Source organism: Petaurus breviceps, unplaced genomic scaffold (assembly GCF_028583685.1).
Source record: "Petaurus breviceps papuanus isolate PSGF00001 unplaced genomic scaffold, PetGlider_PUasm1.0 90919, whole genome shotgun sequence".
In the NCBI taxonomy this organism is placed as follows: Eukaryota; Metazoa; Chordata; class Mammalia; order Diprotodontia; family Petauridae; genus Petaurus; species Petaurus breviceps.
In genome coordinates, this window is record NW_027187378.1 from 32,968,379 (window position 1) to 32,981,198 (window position 12,820).

The following is a 12,820-nucleotide window of genomic DNA, read 5'->3' on the forward strand; positions in this document are numbered from 1 at the left end:
TGGTTTTCTTTTTCAGAAGTTTCTCCTGCAACTCTTTGCTTCGAGATAAGGCAGGGGTATCCTCATCTGTAAAATGAGCTGAAGAAGGAAATGGCAAACCACTCCAGTGCCCTGGCCAAGAAAACCCCAAATGCTGTTACAGAGACTTGGACACAATTGAAAATGACTGAACAGCTAACCATACTGGTGACTTCTTGTTGGCTTTCAAAGCTTCCCTGCAGTTTTCTGACCACATTTTTATTTATTTATTTATTTGTTTGTTTGTTTGTTTTTATTTTTGGTGATTCTGTTACCAGACATGTCTAATTTCAGCTTTTAAAACCGGATGGAAATCTCCATGTGAGAACTTTTATCCCAGAGAGGGACCTCCCCAGAAAATCCTCTTAAACAAGAGGGCACCCCTTTGCCCAAACCCTCAAACTTGAGATTGCCCGCAATAAAGTCACCTCTGTCAATGCAAGACCTGGTTCTGATTCACCCCTTGGTTATCCTACAAGCCAATGAGGCAACCCACTCCTTCCTCCTCCTACCTGCTGGTTTCAAGCAATGATCACAGGCTGGGGTGGGGAGACTGATAGGGAAGTGGCAGAAAAGAGAAAGGAGGAGATAGTCACACTGACTAAGACCCAGGAAATTCCATGGAATTTCTGGGCTGGGCTATGATCTCGTCTAACCCAGGCTTGGGCTAATTGAACTCAGACAGGCAGCCCCTCCTACCTTCCCCCAAAGCCTATTCCAGCCCAGAGAAAACTTCTCATCCTTAGTGGGGAACCTCAGGCTGCAAGTAGCAACAGGACTCACAGCCTCCCCTTCTCCATCAGCCAAACAGGGCTTTAAATAGTATTAATGAGGGAGAACTCTCCAAACTTTGTTCTGAGCCCCTCAGAGCACACAAGAAGCACAAAGGTTGAGTTGGAAGAGATCTCTTAACAACCTAGCCCTACCCATACAGGAATCTGTGGGGTTCTGCCTTGTTATGTTGTTGTTGTGTTGTTGTTCAGCTGTCTGACTCTTCGTGACCCAATTTGGGGTTTCCTTGGCAGAAATACTTGACTAGTTTGCCATTTCATTCTCCAGCTCAATTTACATGAGAAGAAACTGAAGAAAACAGAGTGAAGTGACTTGCCCAGGGTCACACAGCTAGTAAGTGTCTGAGGCCAAATTTGAACTCAGGAAGAAGAGTCTTACAGACCCCAGATCCAGGGCACCATCAGCTGAGACTATATAGCCACCCTATTGTTTATTCATGTGGTTATCCAACCTCTGCTTGAAAGTTTCTAAGGAGGGAGAATCCACTACCTTTCCAGGCAGCCCCTTCTTACTTTGGGACAGCTCTAAAAGGATATTTTTCCTAATATCAAACCTCAACCTGCCGACTCTCTTTGCAGCTTCCACCCATTGCTTTTGATTCTGTTGTCTGGGACAAAACCAGCTCTCTGGGACAAGTTTAATCCCCTTTACTGGACAATCCTGTAAATACTCAAAGATAGCTCTCCTATCACATCCCCACCCACCCAGGTTTCTCTTCCCCAGGTTTAACATCCCTGGTTTCCTTTATCTAATCCTTAAGTAAAATGGACTCAGGCCCTTCAATAGCATGGTTGTCCTTCCTGATGTTCCTCACACTAGACACTCCATCTCCCAACTCCTGATATTTTCTTTTTTTTTTCTTTTTGGAGGGCATTTGGGGTTAAGTGACTTGCCCAAGGTCACACAGCTAGTTTTTGTGTTAAGTGTCTGAGGCTGGATTTGAACTCAGGTCCTCCTGACTCCAGGGCTGGTGCTCTATTCACTGCATCACCTAGTTGCCCCCCACTCCTGACATTTTCAGTAACTGTCTCCCATGCCTAGAAGACTCTTCATCTTCTCTACCTTCTGGCTTCCCTGATTTCCCACATCCCAGCAAAAATCCCATCATCTACAGGAAGTCTTTACCAATCTCCCTCAATGTTAGTGCCTTCTGTGTTGATTACTGCCATTTTATACCATCTGTATCTTCTTTGTCTACCCCATTAGACTCTGATCTCCTTGAGAACATTGTGTTCTTCTTTCCTTTCTATCTCTAGCACTTAATACCCAGAATTCAGCAGGATCTTAATGAATACTTGTTGATTGACTGCTGGTCTAGACATTCTCTAGCTTGAAAATGTCCTTCTTAAACTTGCCTGGAAAGGCATCATATTTTGGCTGGGACAAGTCCAGGGCAGAGTGTAATACACCTCCCTATAGCCTTCTCAATGTAACTCAAGATCACATTAGATTGTTTTGGCTATTGTATCACACTACTGGCTCACTAAGCTTGCAGTCCACTAAGACCATTAGCCACTTTCTCTCAGTATCTTGGACTGGCTCCCTCACCCTATTTGCTTATGGTAAACACCTCCTTACTTTGATTTGCCAGCTCCATTCTGAACTTAACAAGGTTGACAAGCAGAAGATGGGAAAGTAGAAGAGTTTGCCAGAAGAGGATACAGCATAAGCAAAAGTTGGGGGAGGGAAGAGACCTGTGCAAGGGGTAATAAATGTCCCAACTTCCCGAGGGTTGCTTTTCTCCTTTGAAGAGCAGGAAGGGGCAGCAGTGTTGTTGTTAGTATTGGAAACTAGTCACAATCTTTACATATCATATATACTATTGAAAAAGAGACTCTAGGCAAACCAGTTGTTTTAATCAGAAAGAATATCAAAGTCAGAGAGAAGAAAATCCTGGAGCAGAGGCAGTCTCCAGATACAAGACCTCATAACCCCACTGTCTCTTGCCTAGACTAGATTCCAGATATATTCATGCATTCATTCAAATTTCAATAAACGCCTTTTAAGCAGCTAGTGTGCAGAGCACTATGCTATGGACTGAAGTGGTTTGGATGCAAAGTTAAGATAAGAGTCTGTCTTGACTTTGATGGAACTTACTGTCTTGTAAGGGAATAAGACAAAATGCAGAAAATTTTGATGAATAATATTAGCTAAATGCATTAAAGAAATAAAAAAATAAAGTGCAAGGTCTGAGGGATAAGCCAATTGACTTTGGAAGAAGGAAAGTTTCTTAGAAAGGGTTGCATTTGAACTGAACTTTAAGGAGATGGTCAGGAACTCAAATGGCCAAAAGTGGAGAAGGAGGGAAGAGGACAGAATTTGACTATGGGGTGCTTCTAGGAGGCCAAACATCCCTTTTGGTTGGAACAGAAAGGATATATGGGAGAGTGGTACAAGATGAGGCTAGAAAGGTAGGGTAGCAGCCCGATTGTGAAAGACCTTGAACAACAGACCAGAAAGTTTAGATTCTTCTTAAGGGACAATTAGGAGCCATCGAAGATTTTTTGAACATAAGAGAGATATGACCCTTTCTATACATAGAAATTATTTTGCCTGTGTTATAAAGGCTGCACTAGAGAAGAAAGACCTGCCTCATTAGTTTAAGGCAGATGGCAATGAGGGTTTGTCCTAAGGTGGAATCAGTGGATCTAGAGATGAGTGGCCTGAAAGTGATGTTGTGGGTTAGATAACTGAATGGATATGAGCAGTGAAGGAGCACGAAAGGTGCATGTTATTGAACATGGGATACTGGGTCAATGATGGCCCTAGTCACAGAAATAACAGACTCATAGGATTTCAAGTGAGAAGGGACTTTACTGGTTATGAAATCCAACCTCATTTTACTGATGTGCAAAGAGAAGCCCAAACGGAGTCAGTGACTTGAGCAGCATCACACAGGTAAATGTACAAGATGGCGCTGGAACACAGGTTCAGTGCCACATTCACTCCACCATATTGTCTCGACAAATAATAAAGTCATAAGAAGAAAAGAGTTTAGGAGTAAAGTAAATAAGCTCATTTCTGGACAAGTTGTAGTTGAGGTGCCAGTGGAGCAAGTATTTGGAGATATAGATTTGGAGCTTGGTGAAAACATAGGACAAGTGGATCCTGGAGATGTGTCCCAACCCTAAGATTCTGTGGCTGGGAAAAAGAGCCCTTATAAGCCCATAAAGTCTACATTGCATTATTAAAGTTTAAAGACCAGTTTCTCCCCCAAAATCTTATAAGTTAGATAAGGTACACATTATCACTAATGTTTTCCAGATGATAATATTGAGTCCTGGTGAGGTAAAATGATTTGCCCATGATTACAAAGCTAAAAAGGGACAGAGCTAAGACTTCATATCAGTCTCCTACCTCCCAGACCAGCCTTTCTAACATGGAATCCCCAGAGCAACTCTGTGTGTGTTTGTGTGTGCGTGTGTGTGGGGGTGTGTGTATGTTGGGAGGAGAGGCAGGAAGGGAAGAGAGAATTACCTGAATAAAGAGAACTTGTAAATTAAATTTTAGCATCCTGGGACACAACCGCCTCCATTTGTTCCTCATTTCCCCCAGGGAGGAAATGGGAGCAGGTGGGAAAAATAAGCACTGTAAATTTCCCCACAGGAGAAATCTATCATTTCCCAGTGTTCCCATGACAAGTGTTTTATTTGTTTAAATGAATTTAGAGTTCCAAAAAAGAATAGGATTAATAGAACTGGTTGATACTCACTCTCTTTTAAATTTTATTGATGCCTTTTGCTTTTATGCCATTCTCATTTCCTAATAGAAGCCACCCTGACCAACTACCATCAATATAACAGTCCTTTGTAAGAAGGAAAAACAGTGAACCAAAACCAACCAATGCAGGCCATTAACGCCCAGTGCAAACTCCCTCATCCCCCTGCAGAGAAAAAGGTTTCTTCCATTATCTGTCTTCTGGAACCAATAATCTGAGTTCAGCTGCCTTTAGTGTTGTTTTTTTTCCATTTTTGTTTTTGTAGTCATTAAGTATATTATTCTTGTCATTTGACTTTCTTCACTCTCCCATCCATGCATATAGAGCTTCTGATGAGTCTCTAAATTTCTCATGTCCATTATTCATCACAGTGCTATATTCTTCTAAATTTCTATATTGTAATTTGTTAATTTATTCCCTAATCAATATGTACCTACTTTGTTCTCTAGTCAGAAGACCTAGGTTCAAAGTCCAGCTTTGTCATTTATTACCCATGTTCTTAGGTCAAGTCAGTTAACCTCAATGGTACAAATTTTCCTCATCTGTAAAATGATGAGGATGCATTAGATGACCTCTGTGGTTCCTCCCAGCTTCAATCTGTGATCCTAAGGGAAAATTTCCTTCTAAAACTGTCCAGAAAATACAACAAGGTGGGAAGGGCTTGGAAGATTAGCAAAGACTTTACTAAAATTTGTTTTATTCAGGACAAGAGGCCCTGAGTAACATTGGAATAATTGGGTCTTGATGGTGCCTTCTGTGCTTCTTGGTGAATAAGCAGGCAGAAAACCACATATATCACCAGTTCCAGTCCCCAGACCATGCTACTTAACCATCTATCCCACTGGTTTCCTTGTCATCTATCTTTCCTCCTTTTCCACCTCTTTGCTCTGAGAACAATAATCAAATAACATTATTGTTGCTTATGGAAAGCACATGTGAATCAATACCTTTTTGTCTCCATTTGCTGTCCCTGAGATTTTCCAAACCAAAGCACCCTTGCTAGCCACTGCTCCCTCACTTAAGCGGATTATATCAGAATGGAAGCTCATTGAGGGCAGGGATTGGATTGCTTTTGTATTTGTATACCCAGTGCTTTGGGAGTGCTAGGTACTTAATAAATACTTCATAAGTGATAATAATTCACTTATTTACTCCACAAGCATCTGTTAAGCATGTACAAGTTCAAGGTTCCACGCTAAGTGCTATGGATACAAAGAGTGGGCAGTGTGATGTGACCATCAAAAAAATTAACGGGATCTTGGGCTCCAATAAAAGAGGTCTAGTGTATAGAAATAAGGCGATAACAATCTCTCTGTATCCTGCCCTTACCAGGCCATTTCTGAAGTATTATGGACATTTTTGACTATCAGAATCTAAGAATATTAGTAATTAGCCAAAGAGTTCCTGGAAGAGGGCAACCAGGATGGTGAAGGTCCTATGAAGATTGATCAAAGGAAATGGGGATATTTAGACTAAAAAAGAAAAGATTGAGGCTGGTAGGGGCCAGGTGAGGATGTTAGCTTTCTTCCAGTATGTGAAGATCATTCAAGTACAAGAGAAGATTAGATTTGTCCTATTTGGCCCCAGAAAACAGAACCAAGAAAAATGATCAGAGGTTGCAAAGAGGCAGTTTTAGCTTTGATAGCAAGAGTAACTTCCTAAGAATTAGGGCAATCCAAAAGTAGAATAGGCTGCCTCAGGAGGTGGTAAGTTACCCCAAAATGAACTTCATCAAGCTGAATGTAAATGGTCACTCATCAGGTGAAAGGAGCTTCCTTTCCATGTATGGGTTGAACTTGATGGCTGTTGAGATTGATCCTTTGTGAATTAAAATACTGTGATTCTGTGACAAAATGGAAAACAAAAGAAAAAACCAAAACAGTACCTATATCACCTAAAGTAGTTTATATTCTATCAGAGAGATTGAAACATGGGGAGAGAGAGAGAGAGAGAGAGAGAGAGAGAGAGAGAGAGAGAGAGAGAGAGGGGGCCTGCACAAATATACTTTTGTGTGTGTATATGTATGTATGTATATATGTGTGTGTGTGTGTATATGTATGTATATATGCAAATTTGAGTGGGGAAGAGAGAACATTAACAAGGGGAAAAACTTGCCACAGAAGTTAGCATATAAATTGATCCATGGAGGAAACTAGGGATTGTAAGAGGATAGATGATGGAGAGGAGGGAGAAAGTGAATTCCAGGCATGAGGGACTGTCTTTGAAAAGACATGGAGATAGAAGACATAATATCAAGTTTAAGTAACACCAAGTAGACCGGTTTGACTGGAAGGTAGAGTACATGAATAAAAGTATTTTGCAACAATCCTGGGAAGATAGTCTGGAGCCAGATTATTATTTGTTTTTAAGTGCTAACCTGAGGAGCTTGTATTTTAAATTAAAAGGAATAGGGAGCCACTGATAGATCTTGAGGAGGGGAGTGGCATGGGCAGATTTGTATTTTATATTGATTGTTTTGGCAATTGTGTATGGAATGGATTGGGGAGGACAGAGCCTTGATGCCAGGAATCCAGGCAAGACACTTAGTGATAAAGGACTATAATACAGACATCAAAGTCACCTGCAAACAGATGATATATCAGTTCATCACTAGGAGATGACTTAAGATCAAGAGAGAGGAATTATAGGATCATAAATCTAGAACTAGGAGGAAAGAAGGAACAGAACAGAAATTTAGTATATATTCATTCTAAGAGGATGGGTAATGGATAAAGGAGACTGGGAAGGAGTGGTCATACAGGAGTGAACAGTATCTTGAAAACCAAAGGTGGAAAGGCTCAGAAGGAGTTGGAAGTTAGCAAAGTAAAAAAACATTAGAGAGAACAAGAAGGATGAGGAATGAGAACAGGCTTTAGAATGTAGTGAATAAGATATTATTGGTGACTGTGGAGAAAGCTGCTTCAGTTGAGCATCAAAGTGGAAAACTATATTGAAAAAGGGTTGATAAGTAAGTGGGAAGAGAGGAAATAGAGATAAGGAATATAGAAGGTTATTTCTAAGAGTTTGACTACAAAGGGGAGAACAGTCATGCATGATAACTTCCTATTTTAATCAATTATTCTCTTTTTTTTCTTTTTGAAAGGCAATTGGGGTCAAATGATTTGCCCAAGGTCACATGGCTAGTTTTTGTGTTAAGTGTCTAAGGCCAGATCTGAACCCAGGTCCTCCTAACTCCAGAGCCAGTGCTCTATTCACTGTGCCACCTAGCTGCCCCCTTAATCAATTATTCTTGTCAAATCACAAGATGCTAGTTAGGTTCTTTGTGACTGATTCAAACCAGGTAAGAATTAGGTCTAATTCCCTTCTCAATTTCAGTCAGGCCCCCAAGCAGACCTTTTGTACATGTTGATGGTGGGTAAGACTGAGTTTCAAGGCATGAGTAATGAGAACTTACCTGCCTACCTAACCCAAGCCAAGCAGATGTATGCCCAAATAAACTCACAACTCTTTATGTTTTGGAGTGAGATAATATCAGAAGGGATGGTGTAGTTGCTGGACCACAGGTAGCTCCCCTCACCCAGTTTGTTAAACACCACATGATCTTTCTCCTTCTGAGGGAGGGGATAGGAGTTTATGACACTGCTCCCATTGTCAATGAGATACCATCTCCTACCCTACCTTGGGAGACTATATTGGTTCCACTGCTTCAGGGATCTTCCAATCTCATCCCCTCACATTGTCTGTATCTCCCTGGGGGAAGGGGATCATGGAGTGTAGCCAGGCATTAAGGTCATTGTGATACCATATGGAAACTGGGAAAACCCATATGCCTTCCTTGACCTCTGTGGCCAGGTACCTAGTTTGTCTTCTATTCTAAAGGATTAAAGATTTTGTTTACTTGTCATTTCTATTTCTCCTCCATACCAACCCCACCACCACCACCCCTACCCAGCCTCAGTTTGAATGTTGGAGCCCAGATTGCTACAGGAAGAAGGGATACCAACTTCCAACTTTCCCAAATCTATTGGAGAGACAATGGCAGCCTGTGCCAGGAGTGGCTTGTGACAGAAAAACAGTATTGGGAAGACACAAGAATTGGTTGCCTCACCTCTATTATTTCCCTCCCCCAAATGAGCCCAAAGCTACTCTTCTTATGTCTGCAGGACTAATATGGTGCTCTTTAGAAACAATTTCTTGGGTCAGTGGCCCCTCACCCTTGGCTACTTTTTTTTTCACCCTTGGCTTCTTATGTTGGAGCTCTAGTAGTTAATGAATTCTCTCTTATTGGAGGTCTTCAACTAGAAGCTGAGGACCACTTGTTGGGGATTTTAAAGGTGGAATTCTATGCATCAAGTATTGGTCAGATTAGATAGCCTCTAAAGTCCCTCCCAAATCTAAAATTCCATGAAAGACAGCAGTGTTGAGTTGAAAAGTGGTGATCACTTTAAAAAATACAACCACTATCTCTCTAGCTTGAAAAAAGAAAACTGTCGGAGGGGGGGTGTTTATTATGGAGAAGAGAATGCTTACAGGAGGCCATGATAGCTGTCTTTAAGTATTTGAAGGTGGACGGATTGGAATTTTTCTGCTTAGTCCAAGAAGACAGAACTAAGGATGATGGATGAAAACTTCAAAATATCAAATTGAGTAAGAGATATTTGTAAAGAATTTAGCATATTGTTTGGCACACAGTAGGTGTTTAATAAATATTTGTTTACTTCCTTCCTTCTTTCTTAGGCATGAGAGATTGACAAGAAAAGAAAGACACAAAGACTATATACGGAATGTAATATATGAGAAACATCGGGAGTTCCAAATTGCCTGGACCATAGAGTGTATGAGGGGATGAATGTGTAAAAAGGCTGGATAGGTTTCTTTTTGAGGAGCTAGGTGGAAAATAAAATCAGATGCCAAAAGTCCTTCCTGTTTCTATCTAATCTGCCTTAATGTTGCTCTTCTATGAAAAGGATCATTTAGATCACGGGCCCTGCCAGCAGTTGGCAAGGACTGCTAACACACTCCACAGATGAGATACTTCCATCCCATCCCTGGCTCTGCACCAACAAGTGTTGCTGGCTGGCCTTCTCTGAGCTCAATGGCACATTTTGTGCCATTACTATCACATCCAATGCATAGATATCATGTCATTTACATGCCCTCCTAGAACATGCTTGAGTTCTTTTGCTGTCTATGAAACATCGCATAAATCCCTCCCTTCCTCACTCTATGCCTTGGTTTTCTTGTGGAAAAGCAAATAGAGTGGTCTTATTTTTTATAATGACTTTAGTCCTTAGGGCAGTTGTTCCCAAATGTCAAGGTATGATGTTGATGACTGGAGAGATAGAGGAGGGATGGCAGGAGGTGTGAATCATTGGATGGACATCCTGATGTCTACACATCCTTCCCAGTGAATCTGAGGGTGTTTCCATTCCAACCACCTTACCCTAACCATGGGTTAAGCCTACATCTAGCATGATACAGCTACTAATAACCCTAGTAATGATAATAATTAATAATCCCTTGAGGTTATGAAGTATCTTTCTTCTTGGGAAGTAGAAATGCTTCTTGTTTTTAATTTCCTTAAGATACCCTTGGGATTCAAAGAAGAGAGTGGGGAAATTTCTTCCTATTTTATAGGCAGGTAAATCAAAACCCATAGAATATGGAGTATTGTGTGACTAGAGCCACATAATGACTCAATAGGCCAACTCTGGAACTCTGGCAAGGGCAACCTGGAGCTTCATACATTCTAGAGGGAGGATAGACAGAGTAGCCGTGACCCTATGATAATGATACATTTGCCCAAGGGCTGTGCTCCTTGGACCTTTTTCTACGGTGTGTAGAAAAACAAAGCTGCCTACCATCCTCTGGACCCTGTCTGGAAAGAAGAGAATTTCCCTCACGTGTTTCATCTCCAGATTCCAACATTGGACAGTGGACAAGTATAAAGACCCTCTCTTAGTTTTCAAGCTAGACCCATGGGTTATTGGACTTGGAATAATAATAATCCTTTACATTTGTCCAGTGCCTTATACTTATAAATGAGTTTCTCATCCATGATCTCACTTCATCCTCAGGACAACCCAGGAAGGTAGATAGGATTGAGATTGTTATCACATTTACAGGTGAGGAAAGTATAGAAAAAGAAGAGTCAAGTGGTTTTCCTAAGGCCACACAGCTGTCTAGTGATAGATCTGACCCTTTTCTCCTGATTAGTTATTCTCTGGCCCTGATAGCATTTCATGAGGGCCTCTAGCCATGCTTCTTTCACTCCCTATTCAACTTACTCTACAAATTGCTCTAACTCCTGAACACCCATGCTCACCACATGCCTTCCTTTGCCTTCTGCCTTCCTCTCCCCCTCCCCCTACTTCCTAGGTCTCCTTCATATTTTCTCTTTTCTCATTAAAATGCAAACTCTTTACAAATACGGACCTTCTTATTTCTTTGCATTTGTTTTCCTAGCACTTAGCACAGTGAGCACTTAATTATATATAGTACATAATATAATATAGTAAGCACTTAATAGATGCTCTGCCTGTTTGTCTATCTATCTATCTATCTATCTATCTATCTATCTATCTATCTATCTATCATCTAGCTAGCTAACTCCCTCCCATGTTTCCTATCTTTGATTCCATTACCCTGCACCAAGCTTCAGTGCACTCAACACAATTCTTGGTACCATATTTTCACCAAGGTTGGTTGGCCCATGAAAGTGATCTGCTATAACACTGCTTATGTCCTTATTGTTCATCATTCTGTGATCTTCATCATAAACTTCTTCCATCCCTCCCAAAAGTCTCAATGACTGAGGAGTAGAGAACTTAGAAAGGGATTCTACAAAAGTACTTTGTGGCTATGTAGAATTTCAGTCTTGGGTCAGGCTGGGTGGACCCTGAGGCAGAGCAGATGATCAGTGTGGAGACTTCTGTCTGCTAGCAGAAACCAAGAAAGCAGGAGAAAGGGCATCTCTCTTTCCCCAAACAAAGGAAAGGAAGGGCTGTGTTGGAGCCACTGGGGTGATGGGGCAGACACACCCAACCATTACGTTAGCACATCCAACCACTGAATCAGGGAGCTAATTATGGCTTTGCCTCCCACCTGCTGGAACACACATTCCTGAGGCTTTTACAAACACCACCACCACATGCATGTACCATCATGTGCCCTTCTGCTTATATGCCATCCCCTTTGCCCCCCACCCCATTCCCTCTCCTAAACATCATTAACATATAGTATCATATATGGGAATTCCATTTTGTTTCGGTGGACCACCAATCACAAACACTGTCCAAATCTATTACCTAAAAGAGATGTTAGCAGAAGGCCATATACGCCTTCCAATAGCCCTTCTTGGCATGCATCTGACATAGAATCATAAAGTGATGCATCTGGATAATGGGAGGGCATCTAACTCAACCTTTTCATTTCACAGATAAGAAAACTGAGTGAGATTCAGAGAAGGGAAATGATTTGCCTAAAATCATCTAGTGAGTTAATGTTACAGTAGAGAGGAGAACTAAATCCCCAAATTTCCAGTCCAATATTCTTTCCACTCTTCTCTTCCATAGAATCTTGTATCTAAGGAAGATCCATCACTGAGATATGTTCAAGTTTATATGAAACGAGAACCCTGAAACTATTCTCAGAGGAACCCTGTTCCTTTCTCAAGATGGCACAAAATTCAATTCATTTTCTAAAATTCATTTTTAAAATGTTTGTGCGGGACGGCCAGGTAGCACAGTGAGTAAGAGCACTGGCCCCAGTGTCTGAATGACCTGGGGATCAAATCTGGGCCCTGATGCTTACTACCACACCCAGAAATAACTGGCCGTGTAACTTTGAGCAAGTTACTTAACCCCAATTGCTTTAAAAAAAAATGTTTGTACAAGGAGCAGGTCCCCACTCTCAAGGAATATGTAATCAAGTGAAGAAAAAAAGACATACACATGAAAAACTATGAATAGGGTATCAATACACTAAGTAATAAGTAATAAATGGCATATCAGCAGTAGAAACAGGAGTACATAAGAGATCAATTTTCCAGTTGGAGTAACATTTGAAATAGGCCTTGAAGGACATGCCACAATATGATAAGTGAAGAAGACAAGGGAAAGCATTCCACACAGAGGAAAATATATGAGCAAAGGTGTGGGGGTGTGAAAGCAGTAGCAACAGTGAGTCAATTCAGTACCTGTAATGAAGTAGAAGGAAGTAAGACTGGTAAGGTAAGGTGAGGGTCAGATTGTGAAGGCCCTTGAATGTCAGGCTAAGGAACATGGACTGCCTCCTATAGACAATAAAGGTTTTTGACAGGGGGGAATGGTA